General features: G+C 44.8%; 1 protein-coding gene across 5 annotated transcripts in view; it reads left to right on the top strand.

Moving 5' to 3' along the window:
* LOC109897150 (glucosidase 2 subunit beta) overlaps positions 1-17,005 on the top strand; it is a 293,964-nt gene that overhangs the window by 102,106 nt on the left and 174,853 nt on the right. The gene's annotated exons all lie outside the window — the stretch shown is intronic.

Genomic DNA, 17,005 nt, shown 5'->3' with positions numbered 1-17,005 from the left:
CATGGCTTCCTGATCCCAGATCAGATACTAATCATGGCTTCCTGAGCCCAGATCAGATACTAATCATGGCTTCCTGATCCCAGATCAGATACTAATCATGGCTTCCTGATCCCAGATCAGATACTAATCATGGCCTCCTGATCCCAGATCAGATACTAAACATGGCCTCCTGATCCCAGATCAGATACTAATCATGGCTTCCTGATCCCAGATCAGATACTAATCATGGCTTCCTGATCCCAGATCAGATACTAATCATGTCTGTCTGTCTTTCTCCGTCCTTCTGTCTGTCTTTCTCAGTCTGTCTGTCTGTCTGTCTCCTTCTGTCTGTCTGTCTGTCTGTCTGTCTCCTTCTGTCTGTCTGTCTGTCTGTCTGTCTGTCTGTCTGTCTGTCTGTCTGTCTGTCTGTCTGTCTGTCTGTCTGTCTTTCTCAGTCTGTCTGTCTGTCTGTCTCCTTCTGTCTGTCTGTCTGTCTGTCTGTCTGTCTGTCTGTCTGTCTGTCTGTCTGTCTGTCTGTCTGTCTGTCTGTCTGTCTGTCTGTCTGTCTGTCTGTCTGTCTCCTTCTGTCTGTCTGTCTGTCTGTCTGTCTGTCTGTCTGTCTGTCTGTCTGTCTGTCTGTCTGTCTGTCTGTCTGTCTGTCTGTCTGTCTGTCTCCTTCTGTCTGTCTCTCTCCTTCTGTCTGTCTCCTTCTGTCTGTCTCCTTCTGTCTGTCTCTCTCCTTCCATCTATCTTTCTCTGTCTGTCTGTTTGTTGCTCAGATCTTGTACTGGGCACATTGACCATTTGGTGTTGGCGCAAAAAGCATGGAAATACAGTGTAAGATGGTCCTCTGGGCTAGTTCTCTACAGCACACATAGACATGGAAATACAGTATAAGATGGTCCTCTGGGCTAGTTCTCTGCAATATAGTCAGTTACCCTACAGTACACAGTCAGTTACCCTACAGTACACAGTCAGTCACCCTACAGTAGATAGTCAGTTACCCTACAGTAGATAGTCAGTTACCCTACAGTACATATAGTCAGTTACCCTACAGTAGGTAGTCAGTTAACGTACAGTACATATAGTCAGTTACCCTACAGTAGGTAGTCAGTTACCCTACAGTAGATAGTCAGTTACCCTACAGTACATATAGTCAGTTACCCTACAGTAGATAGTCAGTTACCCTACAGTAGATAGTCAGTTACCCTAGAGTAGATAGTCAGTTACCCTACAGTAGATAGTCAGTTACCCTACAGTAGATAGTTAGTTACCCTACAGTAGACAGTTACCCTACAGTAGACAGTTACCCTACAGTAGATAGTCAGTTACCCTACAGTAGATAGTTAGTTACCCTACAGTAGACAGTTACCCTACAGTAGACAGTTACCCTACAGTAGATAGTCAGTTACCCTACAGTAGATAGTTAGTTACCCTACAGTAGATAGTCAGTTACCCTACAGTAGATAGTTAGTTACCCTACAGTCAGTTACCCTACAGTAGATAGTTAGTTACCCTACAGTCAGTGACCCTACAGTAGATAGTTAGTGACCCTACAGTAGATAGTTAGTTACCCTACAGTAGATAGTCAGTTACCCTACAGTACATATAGTCAGTTACCCTACAGTAGGTAGTCAGTTAGCCGGCAGTACATATAGTCAGTTACCCTACAGTAGATAGTCAGTTACCCTACAGTACACAGTCAGTTACCCTTCAGTAGATAGTCAGTTACCCTACAGTACACAGTCAGTTACCCTACAGTACATATAGTCAGGTACCCTACAGTAGATAGTCAGTTAGCCGACAGTACATATAGTCAGTTACCCTACAGTAGATAGTCAGTTACCCTACAGTACACAGTCAGTTACCCTTCAGTAGATAGTCAGTTACCCTACAGTACACAGTCAGTTACCCTACAGTACATATAGTCAGTTACCCTACAGTAGATAGTCAGTTACCCTACAGTAGATAGTCAGTTACCCTACAGTACACAGTCAGTTACCCTTCAGTAGATAGTCAGTTACCCTACAGTACACAGTCAGTTACCCTACAGTACATATAGTCAGTTACCCTACAGTAGATAGTCAGTTACCCTACAGTAGATAGTCAGTTACCCTACAGTAGATAGTCAGTTACCCTATAGCCAGTTACCCTACATACACAGTCAGTTACCCTACAGTAGATAGTTAGTTACCCTACAGTACACAGTCAGTTACCCTACAGTACACAGTCAGTTACCCTACAGTACACAGTCAGTTACCCTACAGTAGATAGTCAGTTACCCTACAGTACACAGTCAGTTACCCTACAGTACAAATAGTCAGTTACCCTACAGTAGATAGTCAGTTAGCCGACAGTACATATAGTCAGTTACCCTACAGTAGATAGTTAGGTACCCTACAGTAGACAGTTACCCTATAGTCAGTTACCCTACAGTAGATAGTTAGTTACCCTACAGTAGATAGTTAGTTACCCTACAGTCAGTTACCCTACAGTCAGTTACCCTACAGTCAGTTACCCTACAGTAGACAGTTACCCTATAGTCAGTTACCCTACAGTCAGTTACCCTACAGTTCATATAGTCAGGTACCCTACAGTAGATAGTCAGTTACCCTACAGTAGATAGTCAGTTACCCTACAGTACATATAGTCAGTTACCCTACAGTAGATAGTCAGTTACCCTACAGTACATATAGTCAGTTACCCTACAGTAGGTAGTCAGTGACCCTACAGTAGATAGTCAGTTACCCTACAGTCAGTTACCCTACAGTTCATATAGTCAGTTACCCTACAGTAGGTAGTCAGTTACCCTACAGTACACAGTCAGTTACCCTACAGTACACAGTCAGTTACTCTACTGTACATATAGTCAGTTACCCTTCAGTAGATAGTCAGTTACCCTACAGTAGATAGTCAGTTAGCCTACAGTACATATAGTCAGTTACTCTACTGTACATATAGTCAGTCCAGTTCTATTCAGTCCAACAGCGTGTTCTATTCAGTCCAACACTGTGTTCTATTGGGTCCAACAGTGTGTTCTATTGGGTCCAACAGCGTGTTCTATTGGGTCCAACAGTGTGTTCTATTGGGTCCAACAGCATGTTCTATTGGGTCCAACAGCATGTTCTATTGGGTCCAACAGTGTGTTCTATTGGGTCCAACAGCATGTTCTATTGGGTCCAACAGTGTGTTCTATTGGGTCCAACAGTGTGTTCTATTGGGTCCAACAGTGTGTTCTATTGGGTCCAACAGTGTTTTCTATTTGGTTGAACAGCGTGTTCTATTGGGTCCAACAGTGTTTTCTATTTGGTTGAACAGCGTGTTCTATTGGGTACAATAGTGTGTTCTTTTGGGTCCAACAGCGTGTTCTATTGGGTCCAACAGCGTGTTCTATTGGGTCCAACAGCGTGTTCTATTGGGTCCAACAGCGTGTTCTATTGGGTCCAACAGCGCATTCTATTCAGTCCAACAGCGTGTTCTATTCAGTCCAACAGCGTGTTCTATTCAGTCCAACACTGTGTTCTATTGGGTCCAACACTGTGTTCTATTGGGTCCAACAGCATGTTCTATTGGGTCCAACAGTGTGTTCTATTGGGTCCAACCGCGTGTTCTATTGGGTCCAACAGTGTGTTGTATTGGGTTGAACAGCGTGTTCTATTGGGTCCAACAGTGTTTTCTATTGGGTCCAACAGCGTGTTCTATTGGGTCCAACAGCGTGTTCTATTGGGTCCAACAGCGTGTTCTATTGGGTCCAACAGCGTGTTCTATTGGGTCCAACAGTGTGTTCTATTGGGTTCAACCGCGTGTTCTATTGGGTCCAACAGCGTGTTCTATTGGGTTCAACCGCGTGTTCTATTGGGTTCAACACACTAAAGGATACAGTGTTATTTCTCATTTGTAGATTGTCTGCTTGTGACATTGGAGTTTGGTACAATGCGTATTTTGTATATAACAAAAAAAAACATTGTATGGACACAAGAATGCAATGTTTACTACAATGCCTGCAGTAGCTACTCGGTCATAACTCATAACTAAATCACATCCAAGAATGCAGTTTTTTTCCTAGAGCTGCTGAAAATGAAGGCTGGCCATGTTGTGTTTTCAAGGTGATCCAGTGAGATTTACAGCATATCTGACAACCACACTGAATTAAAAAGGAGCATGCAATTTGTATAGGAGTTGGAGCCTGTGTGTGTGTGTGTGTGTGTGTGCGCGCCCGTGTGTGTGTGTGTGTGTACGTGCCCGTGTGTGTGTGTGTGTGTGTGTGTGCGCACGCCCGTGTGTGTGTGTGTGTGTGTACGTGCCCGTATGTGTGTGTGTGTGTGTGCGCATGCCTGTGTGTGTGTGTGTGTGAATAAGTACACACCAAGCACCTGTGTGTGTGTGAATAAGTACACACCAAGCGCCTGTGTGTGTGTGTGTGTGTGTGTGTGTGTGTGTGTGTGTGTGTGTGTGTGTGTGTGAATAAGTACACACCAAGCGCCTGTGCTCTGAAACACCAGCAACAGATAACAGATGGTCCCCCTGCATTAAAAGTGTTTTATTTCCCTACAGAAACCAGATATGTCAAAAATAAGCCTGTGCAACATTAGTCATTTGGAATATTCATGCCGGTGCCCTCTATCCGTTTTCCTCTTCACAGCCAAAATACCACCAGTCCAAATCTCCTCAGGAACTAGGTGAAAGGGAGGCAAGAGGGGGGGGGGAATCCAGTCAGCTGAAATGGGCAAAAGGTTCACATGACTATAATGGACAGACTTTGTTTCTGGTCTCTTAATTGAACATGCATGGTACACGGTTACAATGAGCAGTTCTGTAGATTATTTTACATGTTCATGGCTCGTCATGCGTCCCTCTTAACCTAAACCTCTGGACCGCCCTCCTCTGGGCTTTACTCAGCCCGGCTACTCGACCGTGGAGGACTCTTGGCAGCTCTCCAGTAGCTCTCCTCCTCTCCTCTTCTTCTCTCCAGTACATCTCCTCCTCTCCTCTCCAGTACCTCTCCTCCTCTCCTCTCCAGTAGCTCTCCTCCTCTCCTCTTCTTCTCCCCAGTACCTCTCCTCCGCTCCTCCTCTCTCCAGTACCTCTCATCCACTCCTTCTCTCCTCTTCTGCCTATCCTCCTTCCCCACCTCTTTAATTTCCTTCCACCATATTATCCTCTCTAAGGTCTTCTCCTGCTCCCTTCCTCTCTCACCTTTACCACCCTTCCTCTCTCACCTTTACCACCCTTCCTCTCTCACTTTACTACCCTTCCTCTCTCTCACCATTCCATCCTTCCTCTCGCACCTATCATATTTTTTATTCTCCCTTTCTCTCTCTCTTTCCTTTCTCTCCTTGCTCTCCTTTTTCTCTCCTCTCTCTCTCTCAGCTGCCGTTCTTGTCCTTGGTGGCGCGCCTGAGCCTGCATCATTATCAGCTCTGAATTAACCATCCGCTCAGTCGGCAGCCCAGGGCCCACTAGGGGCCTGGCACATGTTTTTCTACCCTCAGAAAAACAGGAATTCTGAGTAGCAGTTTTCTCACTCTCTCACCGGTCCCTCCTGATCAGGGTTAACGCATGGCAGCATGCATGAATGCGGTGGAAAAAACTACCGGCATCAGCGTCGCTTATCGCGCAAATGCAATATAATTTATTCGGGGGATATGCAAATCCAAAAATCACTCTGCCTTGTTTACCCAAAGGGACCTGCTGATTCAGAGTGTGAAAAGAGGAGGAGAGAGTGAGTGAGGAGGAGAGAGGGAGAGCGGAACAATCAAAAACCAAACAAATCCATGTGCATGTACGGAGGCGGCCAGGCTAATTTAATTGGATTTCTTTAAGCGTCGGAAATGGAGGGTGTGAGACTGATGTTTCTTTGCCCGTTTCAAGGCCACAAAGACAGTGTTAATTACTGAGAGGCTACATTATGGCCACAAATTGCCTTGGTTTTACTACGTTTGTCTGTTTACCCACCACTCTTACGAAGACATGGCTGGGATGTTGCTAGGTCCAAAACTGTACCTGCCATATTGAATTAGATATGCCTGTAATAATCTACCATGCATAGCGATATGGAATAGACGAAACAGGGCATACTTTAGTTATCTAGTTATCAAACAGAGCAGGGCTACGACCACCATAAAATGCTAATGTACATGCAGTGTTTCAAAGGTGTCAGGGGTTAGAGTATCAAATCAAATCAAATGTATTTATATAGCCCTTCGTACATCAGCTGATGTCTCAAAGTGCTGTACAGAAACCCAGCCTAAAACCCCAAACAGCAAGCAATGCAGGTGTAGAAGCACGGTGGCTAGGAAAAACTACCTAGAAAGGCCAATACCTAGGAAGAAACCTAGAGAGGAACCAGGCTATGTGGGGTGGCCAGTCCTCTTCTGGCTGTGCCGGGTGGAGATTATAACAGAATCAAATCAAATCAAATGTATTTATATAGCCCTTCGTACATCAGCTGATATCTCAAAGTGCTGTACAGAAACCCAGCCTAAAACCCCAAACAGCAAGCAATGCAGGTGTAGAAGCACGGTGGCTAGGAAAAACTCCCTAGAAAGGCCAATACCTAGGAAGAAACCTAGAGAGGAACCAGGCTACGTGGGGTGGCCAGTCCTCTTCTGGCTGTGCCGGGTGGAGATTATAACAGAACATGGCCAAGATGTTCAAATGTTCATAAATGACCAGCATGGTCGAATAATAATAAGGCAGAACAGTTGAAACTGGAGCAGCAGCACAGTCAGGTGGAAGTTGAAACTGGAGCAGCAGCATGGCCAGGTGGACTGGGGACAGCAAGGAGTCATCATGTCAGGTAGTCCTGGGGCATGGTCCTAGGGCTCAGGTCAGTTGAAACTGGAACAGCAGCATGGCCAGGTGGACTGGGGACAGCAAGGAGTCATCATGTCAGGTAGTCCTGGGGCTTGGTCCTAGGGCTCAGGTCCTCCGAGAGAGAGAAGGAGAGAATTAGAGAACGCACACTTAGATTCACACAGGACACCGAATAGGACAGGAGAAGTACTCCAGATATAACAAACTGACCCCAGCCCCCCGACACAAACTACTGCAGCATAAATACTGGAGGCTGAGACAGGAGGGGTCAGGAGACACTGTGGCCCCATCCGAGGACACCCCCGGAGAGGGCCAAACAGGAAGGATATAACCCCACCCACTTTGCCAAAGCACAGCCCCCACACCACTAGAGGGATATCTTCAACCACCAACTTACCATCCTGAGACAAGGCTGAGTATAGCCCACAAAGATCTCCGCCACGGCACAACCCAAGGGGGGGGCGCCAACCCAGACAGGATGACCACAACAGTGAATCAACCCACTCAGGTGACGCACCCCCTCCAGGGACGGCATGAGAGAGCCCCAGCAAGCCAGTGACTCAGCCCCTGTAATAGGGTTAGAGGCAGAGAATCCCAGTGGAAAGAGGGGAACCGGCCAGGCAGAGACAGCAAGGGCGGTTCGTTGCTCCAGAGCCTTTCCGTTCACCTTCCCACTCCTGGGCCAGACTACACTCAATCATATGACCCAGATGACCCATATGACCCAGAACAGAACATGGCCAAGATGTTCAAATGTTCATAAATGACCAGCATGGTCGAATAATAATAAGGCAGAACAGTTGAAACTGCAGTAGGATTAGATTTAATAGCATATCCTAGTTACTTGACGATTTTGAAAACCCTATAGGCACTACAAAACATGAATTACGCCTATGCCGTCCAACTCTTGTCAAGTCAACTGAAAAAGAACATGAAGTCGTCAACATGACCTTTACTAGCAGACTCAAACTGAACGAGCCCAAATTGGAATATCTTACATTAACCCCAAAGAGTACATTCTATATCCAAACTCAGCTTCTCTCCACCTTCCTCCCCCTCTTTCTTGTCCTCCTCCAGGTGATGAATCGTCTAGGAGGCTAGCCACATGTTGGGAATGCGAGATCTGTTGCCGAGCGTCCACGCTAGCCAATTAGCCACCCCACAGACAAGATAAGGCCCTCCTCAGTCACTTAGATAGACCATTACACCGAGCTGTGGCAAAAGCCCCAGCGTCACTTACACGCTCACCTTGACATCTCGTTGTAGCTTCCCTCCTCTCGCTTCTCTGCTCCTTTTTTCCTTGTCTGCTCCAGAATGTTTATGTAATCCATTTCAACTTTGTTTGTCTATATATAAGGATCTTGACAGTTGTTACGCAATGCAAGAAAAAGGAAATAGCTGTGACCTGGATTTGGGAATATATTGGTACTCGAGGTTGTGCAGGGGTCTCCGAGACAACCGGAGAAACTGATGTCGTGATGCAATGGAATGTGTGGCGTTGTTGAGGGCTGTGACAAATTAGATGATTGTGTTTGGGCAATATGTTTAATAGTGATTTGATGTGGACTCATTTACGCATTAGTTGGTCTGCGTTTTGAAACAATTGATTGTCATCGTATCACGAGACCACATCAGACGATGGAGTGTTTTGACGTTGCTAAGGAGTAGCGCCGAGGCACAGTCGACATGAAAAGCAGATTTGTCTGCGCAAACATATTTTCTCAGTGAAAAACCCCAGATATATATATATGTATATGTCTTTTTTTCTATGTCCAAAAGGCTAACATTTACATGCAGTGGCGTATTACAGGATGATGCTCCAGAAGTACACTGGAAAACCCCACTACATATCAGTCCTATTGGGTACTGTTATTTGGACATCCCTACAACAGATCCAAAGATTAACAATAACATAATGATTCACAATCCATTTCTATTTCTACAATCTCACCGTACTTGTCGTCACATTCAATCTCTCCTTCATCTTCTTGTGGCACTGAAACCGTCTTGTAAATTAGAGCCATTTCCTGTTTCCCTGCCGGGTGCCCAATTAGCATTGGGAGTTTTTTTGTTTTCTCAACAGAGTGCTGTGTGTTTGTATTTCAGGTTTGAGACCTACAGCTTGTGAGAGTACCGCCAAAGACAACAATTATCTCCTTTCCACAAGAATCTCTAAGGCCACACAATGGTGAGACGAAACTCAGAAAATGAATCCTTCTGAGCGAGCTCCCTCTGGATAAGTGGAAATATATATTTTAGCACTGAAAGAAGGAAACACTGACCTTATGTGTACTGCTGAGGCAAACAGGAAGGAATCCTAACATGGCCAGTCATTTTGTTCTCTGTAATAACTATTATACCTCAAGGACAAAAATGCTTTAGACAGTACAGGAAATGACTCGACTTCTGAAGGTACAATGGGGTATCGATCCATGACCTTCTGTGTGTACCTGTCAGAATGTGTTTGGTCAGCTTCGTGTGTCTTAACAGTGTCCCTTGATGTGCATGAATGTAGTGGATATACAGTCATTTAAGCATGTATATACAACGAGCTGTAAAATAACTAAGACGCAGTATTGCTTTATGACTTGGACGACACTTGAGGGAACCATGCGAAAGGTCAACATTAGCATTATGATGTGGCACCTGACATTAATATTCAATGTATTCATAACTAACATGTGTGAGCCATGTTTTTAAGGGCAATTGGAGGTTGTATTGATGGAAGTCCATTCATATTCATGGCAGGTATTGGCTCACATATTTTCTTTGTATTTAATGAGGCAAGTCAGCTCAGAACAAATTCTTATTTACAATGACGTCCTTAGGAACAGTGGGTTAACGGCTTTGTTTCAGGGGGGCAGAACGACAGATTTGTACCTTGTCATCTCGGGGATTCGAACTAGCAACCTTTCGGTTACTGGCCCAACTCTCTAACCACTAGGCTACCCTGCCGGATATTAGCCACATTAGGTTACACCATGTAGCCGGCTTTATGATTCACAATGAATCTATGCATTTTCAGCTATCGTTGATTAAGAAAACCCTTTGCCATTTTGTTGTGCGTTTGTACTCTTGACATCTGTCTCCGTTGTGCATGATGAGGTGGAGGCATTGTGACAGCGATGGTTTTCTGGCCTTCCGTGACACATTCCTCTGTATTCAGACACTCTGCGACAGTCTTGTAATGTACCAGAATAAATAGTTTCTTGGAAATCCATTTTTAGGTCCTTTATTGTAAATAATGAATGGCTGTGGTAAGTAAATTATGATGCAAGCGCTGCAGAGATTTGCACTTTTGTCTAGGCAATTCAGAACCAACCCAATCCAAACACACGCAAAGGCACGCGCGTACACACGCACGCACGCACGCACGCACGCACACACACACACCCACACACACACACACACGCACGCACGCACACACACCCACACACACACACACACACACACACACACACACACACACACACACACACACACACACACACAGAGAGAAAGCAGACACACACACACACACAGAGAGAAAGCAGACACACACACACACACACACACACACACACAGAGAGAAAGCAGACACACACACACACACACACACACACACACACACAGAGAGAAAGCAGACACACACACATTCCGTGGATGAGCACACTACACATATACACACATAAAAGGCTACTTTAAAAGGGCATTTGTCCACAAGATGCTATAATGTGCCTTGAAATTTTCTAAAGAACAGGAAAGTAGACAGAAAAGCATTGTTTAAGACAAGTTGAAAGGTTTCAAAGACTAACCATGGGTAGTGAACGCTCTGTAAAAGATGCTCATAGACAGCGAGCACACTTTTGGCACGGCTATATTTACATTTTGGACATTTAGCAGACTTAGTCAATGCATTCAACTAAGGTAGATAAAACAGCCGTTCCTTAATTAATAATCTATCTAGTCTGTAATAGTAAGAAAAGACAAGTGCGAGTGAGTGAGGAAAGGACAACTGTAAGGTTGTATAACAGTGTTTGAGGACACGATAATATTGCTTTAGTGAGAAATGTCATGATGGCCACAGAAATGTATAGAGGGCTTCACCGTCTAGTGGCAAGTCTCTATGCATCTCTATGTCTAACCAACACTGGTGGCTGGAGAGAAACATTTTGAATGAAAAGAAAGGAAAAATTCTGTACAGAGATTTAGCATATTAGGCATTCTAAACCCTTGTGATAGAGCAGCACAGGAAAGCAGCGCCACAGACGAAAGGAGAAACTGTCTCCCTCGGTCAGCCAATAAAACGGTTGAGGTTTTATGATCTAAATGTTTTGTTTTTTAATTAAGGTGTCGTATTACAAAGAGTAATAGAAGGTGTTACATTCCGTGAAAAGTAATATTGTAACAGAACACGTTACTTTTGTTGCATGTGACGCGTAATTACATTTTCTAGTAACGAATCTCAACACTCTGTATGTAGGCTCATATACAGGCCGAGTTTAGTATGTTTCGTTTTAGTATGAAATCGCTATCTGCTAATCGCTATCTGCTAATCGCTATCTGTATCATGAAGTTAACACTTTCCCACTCTATTTCATTGCTATATCTGCATAGTCCCATCCTTAATCACCTTAAAATGTTCACACCGTGGGAGAACCTTACTGACCAGTTTATTTCACCTTTAGTTAACCAGGTAGGCTAGTTGTGACCTGGCCAAGATAAAGCATAGCAATTCGACACAAACAACAACACAGAGTTACACATGGAATAAACAAAACATACAGTCAATAATAGAAAACATCTATATACAGTGAGAGCAAATGAGGTAGGATAAGGGAGTTAAGGCAGTAAATAGGCCATGGTGGCGAAGTAATTACAATATAGCAATTAAACACTGGAATGGTAGATGTGCAGAAGAGGAATGTGCAAGTAGAGATACTGGGTTCAAAGGAGCAGGTGGCGAAGTAATTACAATATAGCAATTAAACACGGGAATGGTAGATGTGCAGAAGATGAATGTGCAAGTAGAGATACTGGGGTGCAAAGGAGGATCGGTAGGATGGTCAGTTTTACGAGGGTATGTTTGGCAGCATGAGTGAAGGATGCTTTGTTGCGATATAGGAAGCCAATTCTATATTTAATTTTGAGTCTGGAAGGAGAGTTTACAGTCTAACCAGACACCTAGGTATTTATAGTTGTCCACGTATTCTAAGTCAGAGCCGTCCAGAGTAGTGATGCTGGATGGGCGAGCAGGTGCGGGCAGTGATCGGTTGATTAGCATGCATTTAGTATTCCCTCCGTTTAAGGCATTGAAGCTCGTCTGGAGGTTAGTTAACACAGTGTTCAAAGAGGGGCCAGAAGTATACAGAATGATGTCGTCTGCGTAGAGGTGTACCAGAGAATCACCAGCAGCAAGAGCAACATCATTGATGTATACAGAGAAGAGAGTCGGCCCGAGGACTGAACCCTGTGGCACCCCCATAGAGACAGCCAGAGGTCCGGACAACAGGCCCTTCGATTTGACACTCTGAACTCTATCAGAGAGTAGTTGGTAAACCAGGCGAGGCAATCATTTGAGAAACCAAGGCTGTCGAGTCTGCCAATAAGAATGTGGTGATTGACAGATTCGAAAGCCATGGCCAGGTCAATGAATACGGCTGCACAGTAATGTCTCTTATCGGTGGCGGTTATGATGTCTTTTAGGACCTTGAGCGTTGCTGAGGTGCACCCATGACCAGCTCTGAAACCAGATTGCATAGCGGAGAAGGTACGGTGGGATTCGAAATGGTCGGTAATCTGTTTGTTGACTTGGCTTTCGAAGACCTTAGAAAGACAGGGTAGGATAGATATAGGTCTGTAGCAGTTTGGGTCTAGAGTGTCACCCCCTTTGAAGAGGGGGATGACCGTGGCAGCTTTCCAATCTTTGGGAATCTCAGACGATACAAATGAGAGGTTGAACAGGCTAGTAATAGGGGTTGCAACAATTTCGGCAGATCATTTTAGAAAGAGAGGGTCCAGATTGTCTAGCCCGGCTGATTTGTAGGGGTCCAGATTTTGCAGATCTTTCAGAACATCAGCTATCTGGATTTGGGTAAAGGAGAAGTGGTGGGGGCTTTGGCGAGTTGCTGTCGAGGGTGCCGGGCAGTTGACCGGGGGTAGGGGTAGCCAGGTGGAAAGCGTTGCCAGCCGTAGAGAAGTGCTTATTGAAATTCTCAATTATAGTGGATTTATCGGTGGTGACAGTGTTTCCTAGCCTCAGAGCAGTGGGCAGCTGGAAGGAGGTGCTCTTATTCTCCATGGACTTTATAGTGTCCCAGAATTTTTTTGAGTTAGTACTACAGGATGCACATTTCTGTTTGAAAAAGCTAGCCTTAGCTTTCCTAACTGCCTTTGTATATTTGTTCCTAACTTCCCTGAAAAGTTGCATATCACGGGGGCTATTCGATGCTAATGCAGAATGCCACAGGATGTTTTTGTGCTGGTCAAGGGCAGACAGGTCTGGAGTGAACCAAGGACTATATCTATTCCTAGTTCAATTTTTTTTGAATGGGGCATGCTTATTTTAGATGGTGAGGAAGGCACTTTTAAAGAATATCCAGGCATAATCTACTGAAGAGATGAGGTCAATGCCATTCCAGGATTCCAGGATCAATTCACATATGGTATTGAGGGCACAGCTGGGGGCAGAGGGAGGTCTATAGCAAGTGGCAACAGTGAGAGACTTGTTTCTGGAAAGGTGAATTTTCAGAAGTAGAAGCTCAAATTGTTTGTGTACAGACTTGGATAGTAATACAGAACTCTGCAGGCTATCTTTGCAGTAGATTGCAACACTGCCCCCTTTGGCAGTTCAATCTTGACTGAAAATGTTATAGTTAGGGATGGAGATTTCAGGGGTTTTGGTGGTTTTCCTAAACCAGGATTCAGACACTCATTCAGACTAAGACATCCGGGTTGGCAGAGTGTGCTAAAGCAGTGAGTAAAACAAACTTAGGGAGTAGGCTTCTAATGTTAACATGCATGAAACCAAGGCTTTTACGGTTACAGAAGTCAACAAATGAGAGCACCTGGGGAGTGGAAGTGGAGCTAGGCACTGCAGGACTGGATTAACCTCTACATCACCAGAAGAACAGAGGAGAAGTAGGATACGGGTACGGCTAAAGGCTATACGAACTGGCCGTCTAGCACGTCCGGAACAGAGAGTAAAAGGAGTAGGTTTCTGGGCATGATAGCATAGATTCAAGGCATAGTGTACAGACAAAGGTAAGGTAGGATGTGAGTACATTGGAGGTAAACCTAGGCATTGAGTAATGATGAGAGAGATATAGTCTCTAGAGACGTTTAAACCAGGTGATGTCATCGCATATGTAGGAGATGGGACAATATGGTTGGTTAAGGCATATTGAGCAGCGCTAGAGGCTCTACAGTGAAATAAGACAGTAATCACTAACCAGGACAGTAATGGATGAGGCATATTGATATTAGAGAGAGGCCAAGTCAACATATGGGTCCAGTGAGTGGTTGGGCTAACTGGGGACACGCCGGGTTAGCAAGCAGTTAGCAGGCCGGGGTAGGTAAGCTAGCCGTTAGCAGACCGGGGCAGGCAAGCTAGCAGTTGGTAGACCAGGGCTAGCAAGTTAGCCTTTGGGGGACGACGTGATGGGGGTAAGTCTGTTTTTGCCTCTTCGTGCGGTGACGTCGATAGACCAGTCGGGGAGTTAGTAGGGTTCCAAGTAGCTCTAGGTAGCTAGCAGGCCTAGCAGGTTAGCAGAATGGGCCTTCAGCGGAGGTCGCGCCTGAGGGGCCTGTTGGAATCCTCGGGCAGATTCTGTCGGTATTCTGTCGGTATTCAAGTCATAGAGGATCGGTGGGGTTCCGAGCCCCGTACCGGCAATAGAAGGGGTCCGGATATTGTAGCCCAGGAGTGAGCCGGGAGATGGTTCTAGCATAGACTAGCCCCAGGCTAGTTGGTGCTAGCTCCGGGACGGAAACGTTAGCCAGGAGTAGTCAACCCTGGTTGCGGTTAGCTAGCTGTGATGATCCAGATGAAAAGGTTCAGAGTTTGTGGTAGGAATTCAGAGATATGGAGAGAAAAATAGGTCTGGCTTGAAACGCGTTGTTGAACTGGCGAGAGCTTTCCGAGCTAAAGGTTAGCTGATGACGGCTAGCAGTGGTTAGCTGACTGTTAGCTAGCTAGCTTCAGTTGAGGTATTCCAGTTCGGAGGTAAATAGAAATACTTTAGGGGGAAAATAAACAGATCCACACCACATTGGGTGAGGTGGGTTGCAGGAGAGTATTTTGAAGTTGAGGTTTAGGAAAAATATTAAAAAGAACGCGAAGAAATAGATATATACACATGGGACGAGACAAGACAAAGACGTCTGACTGCTATGCCATCGTGGATTCAAACATACTTGATTGCACAAACAGACCAATCATTCAACTATAAACATGTGTCATGTCTGTCGTTACAAGACTAGACAGTGGTCGTCTATGTCATTACAAGACTAGACAGTGGTCGTCTGATGTCACGTCTCTGTCATTATAAGACTAGACAGTGGTCATCGCATGTCATCTATGTCGTTACAAGACCAGACAGTGGTCGTCTCATGTTGTCTGTCGTTACAAGACTAGACAGTGGCCGTCTCATGTTGTCTGTCGTTACAAGACTAGACAGTGGTCGTCTTATGTTAAGTCTATGTCGTTACAAGAAAGTGATCGTCTTATGTGCTTACTGTTTGATCTCTGATCTCTCTGAGGGCTGCCCCGTTTGCTCAACAATCACACAGAGATATTTTTACATCTTGTTATCTCGCTGTGAGAAAACTGTTGACCTCCTCTTGTCTGTGCGAGCATCATATTTAACTTCCTTCCTCTGAGTTCAACCACGTCCATGTGAGAGATGTCACATTTGTTATGACAAAGACTTAATTGGCTGTAAAAAGCTGAAGTATTCTCTGGGTTATTTTGAGATTTCAGCGAGCTGCAACATGACTCGTTTCAGGAAACTAGGCATAAGTCACGCGTCACTACTTCACAGGAGAGCCTTTTGAATGTAAACTTTTTTTTAAATAAAATAGTGTTTAGCAGAAATGCTTTCTTGAACATGTGATCTTTCATGTGCCTAAATAACAAACGTGTATGCTATCTGTAAATACGGATAAAATTGTTAAATAAATAACGGGCCTATTTGGTTTAGCCATGGAAAAGCGAGCAACCTTCCCGCTAGCCATGATTGGCTGAGATAATGAGTGGGATGGACATGCCGGGAGATGAGTTCGGATTGGTCTGTCATGTAGCACGCTTCTGCCTATGATATGAGCTGGTCAGTATGTGTAGGTAATCCTGTCTAATGTGGCTTTTTTTGAAAGATATCACGTAGTAGAACTGCATAAGTGTTGCTCTCCATTTTCTTCGAGGACCGAGTTTTGAAATAAATGGAATTAAAGTATGATAGCTAAGGAGATGGAGAAAATTCTGGCGTTTGATTGCAAATATGCAGATGGAGTCGAAAAGAGAACACGCAGAAGGCTCAGGATTACATCTTCAAACTAAGGGCATCCATGGCACCCGTGACAGAGAGGGAGAAGCGTCCATCTCTGTATACGGGGTAAGAGAGTCTGGCTAGCTACATTTTCGGCTTATTACATGTTTCTAATTTTGTCAGTAAAAGGTTTATGAGGTCACTGCGACAACTGTCGATAGACGTAGCTGGTAAATTCACTTTGGCTATCTACTCCGATTTCAGAGCACTCTCGTCTGTGTGTGCCATGGCACAGAATAACTGATGAATTTACGTACGTTCAACACCTGTGGAATATGGCCGGTGTCATTAAACGTTGTCACAAAAAAAACGAGTTAAATTGTTGCCAGCAGCACAGTTACAGTCACTAACACTCTGGATAACATAACAACCAGCCTAACCAGCTCTGCTAGGGTGAGTAAAATGGTCAGGGTGAGGTGTTCTCTCATTTGTGTCTGGACGTAGCTAGCCAATGTTAGCCAGTTAGCTTGTGTGCTTGACTGATATGCATACAATAGAAATGAAACTATTCATTGGATATGGCGCATCTGGGCAACACAAGTATCATTGTAATAACAGGCCACCTTCCTCATTGTGGTCAGAGTGCCCTTGGCGATTTTGCGGTGTCTTGTGGGTTGCAGAAGAGGCTCTGTAAACCATTTTGAAGATTTCTCGCTCTCTGTGGGTATCCCATGAGTCAGTGGGGT

This window comes from Oncorhynchus kisutch, linkage group LG9 (assembly GCF_002021735.2).
Source record: "Oncorhynchus kisutch isolate 150728-3 linkage group LG9, Okis_V2, whole genome shotgun sequence".
Taxonomy (NCBI): Eukaryota; Metazoa; Chordata; class Actinopteri; order Salmoniformes; family Salmonidae; genus Oncorhynchus; species Oncorhynchus kisutch.
This window is presented reverse-complemented; position numbering and strand designations above follow the sequence as displayed.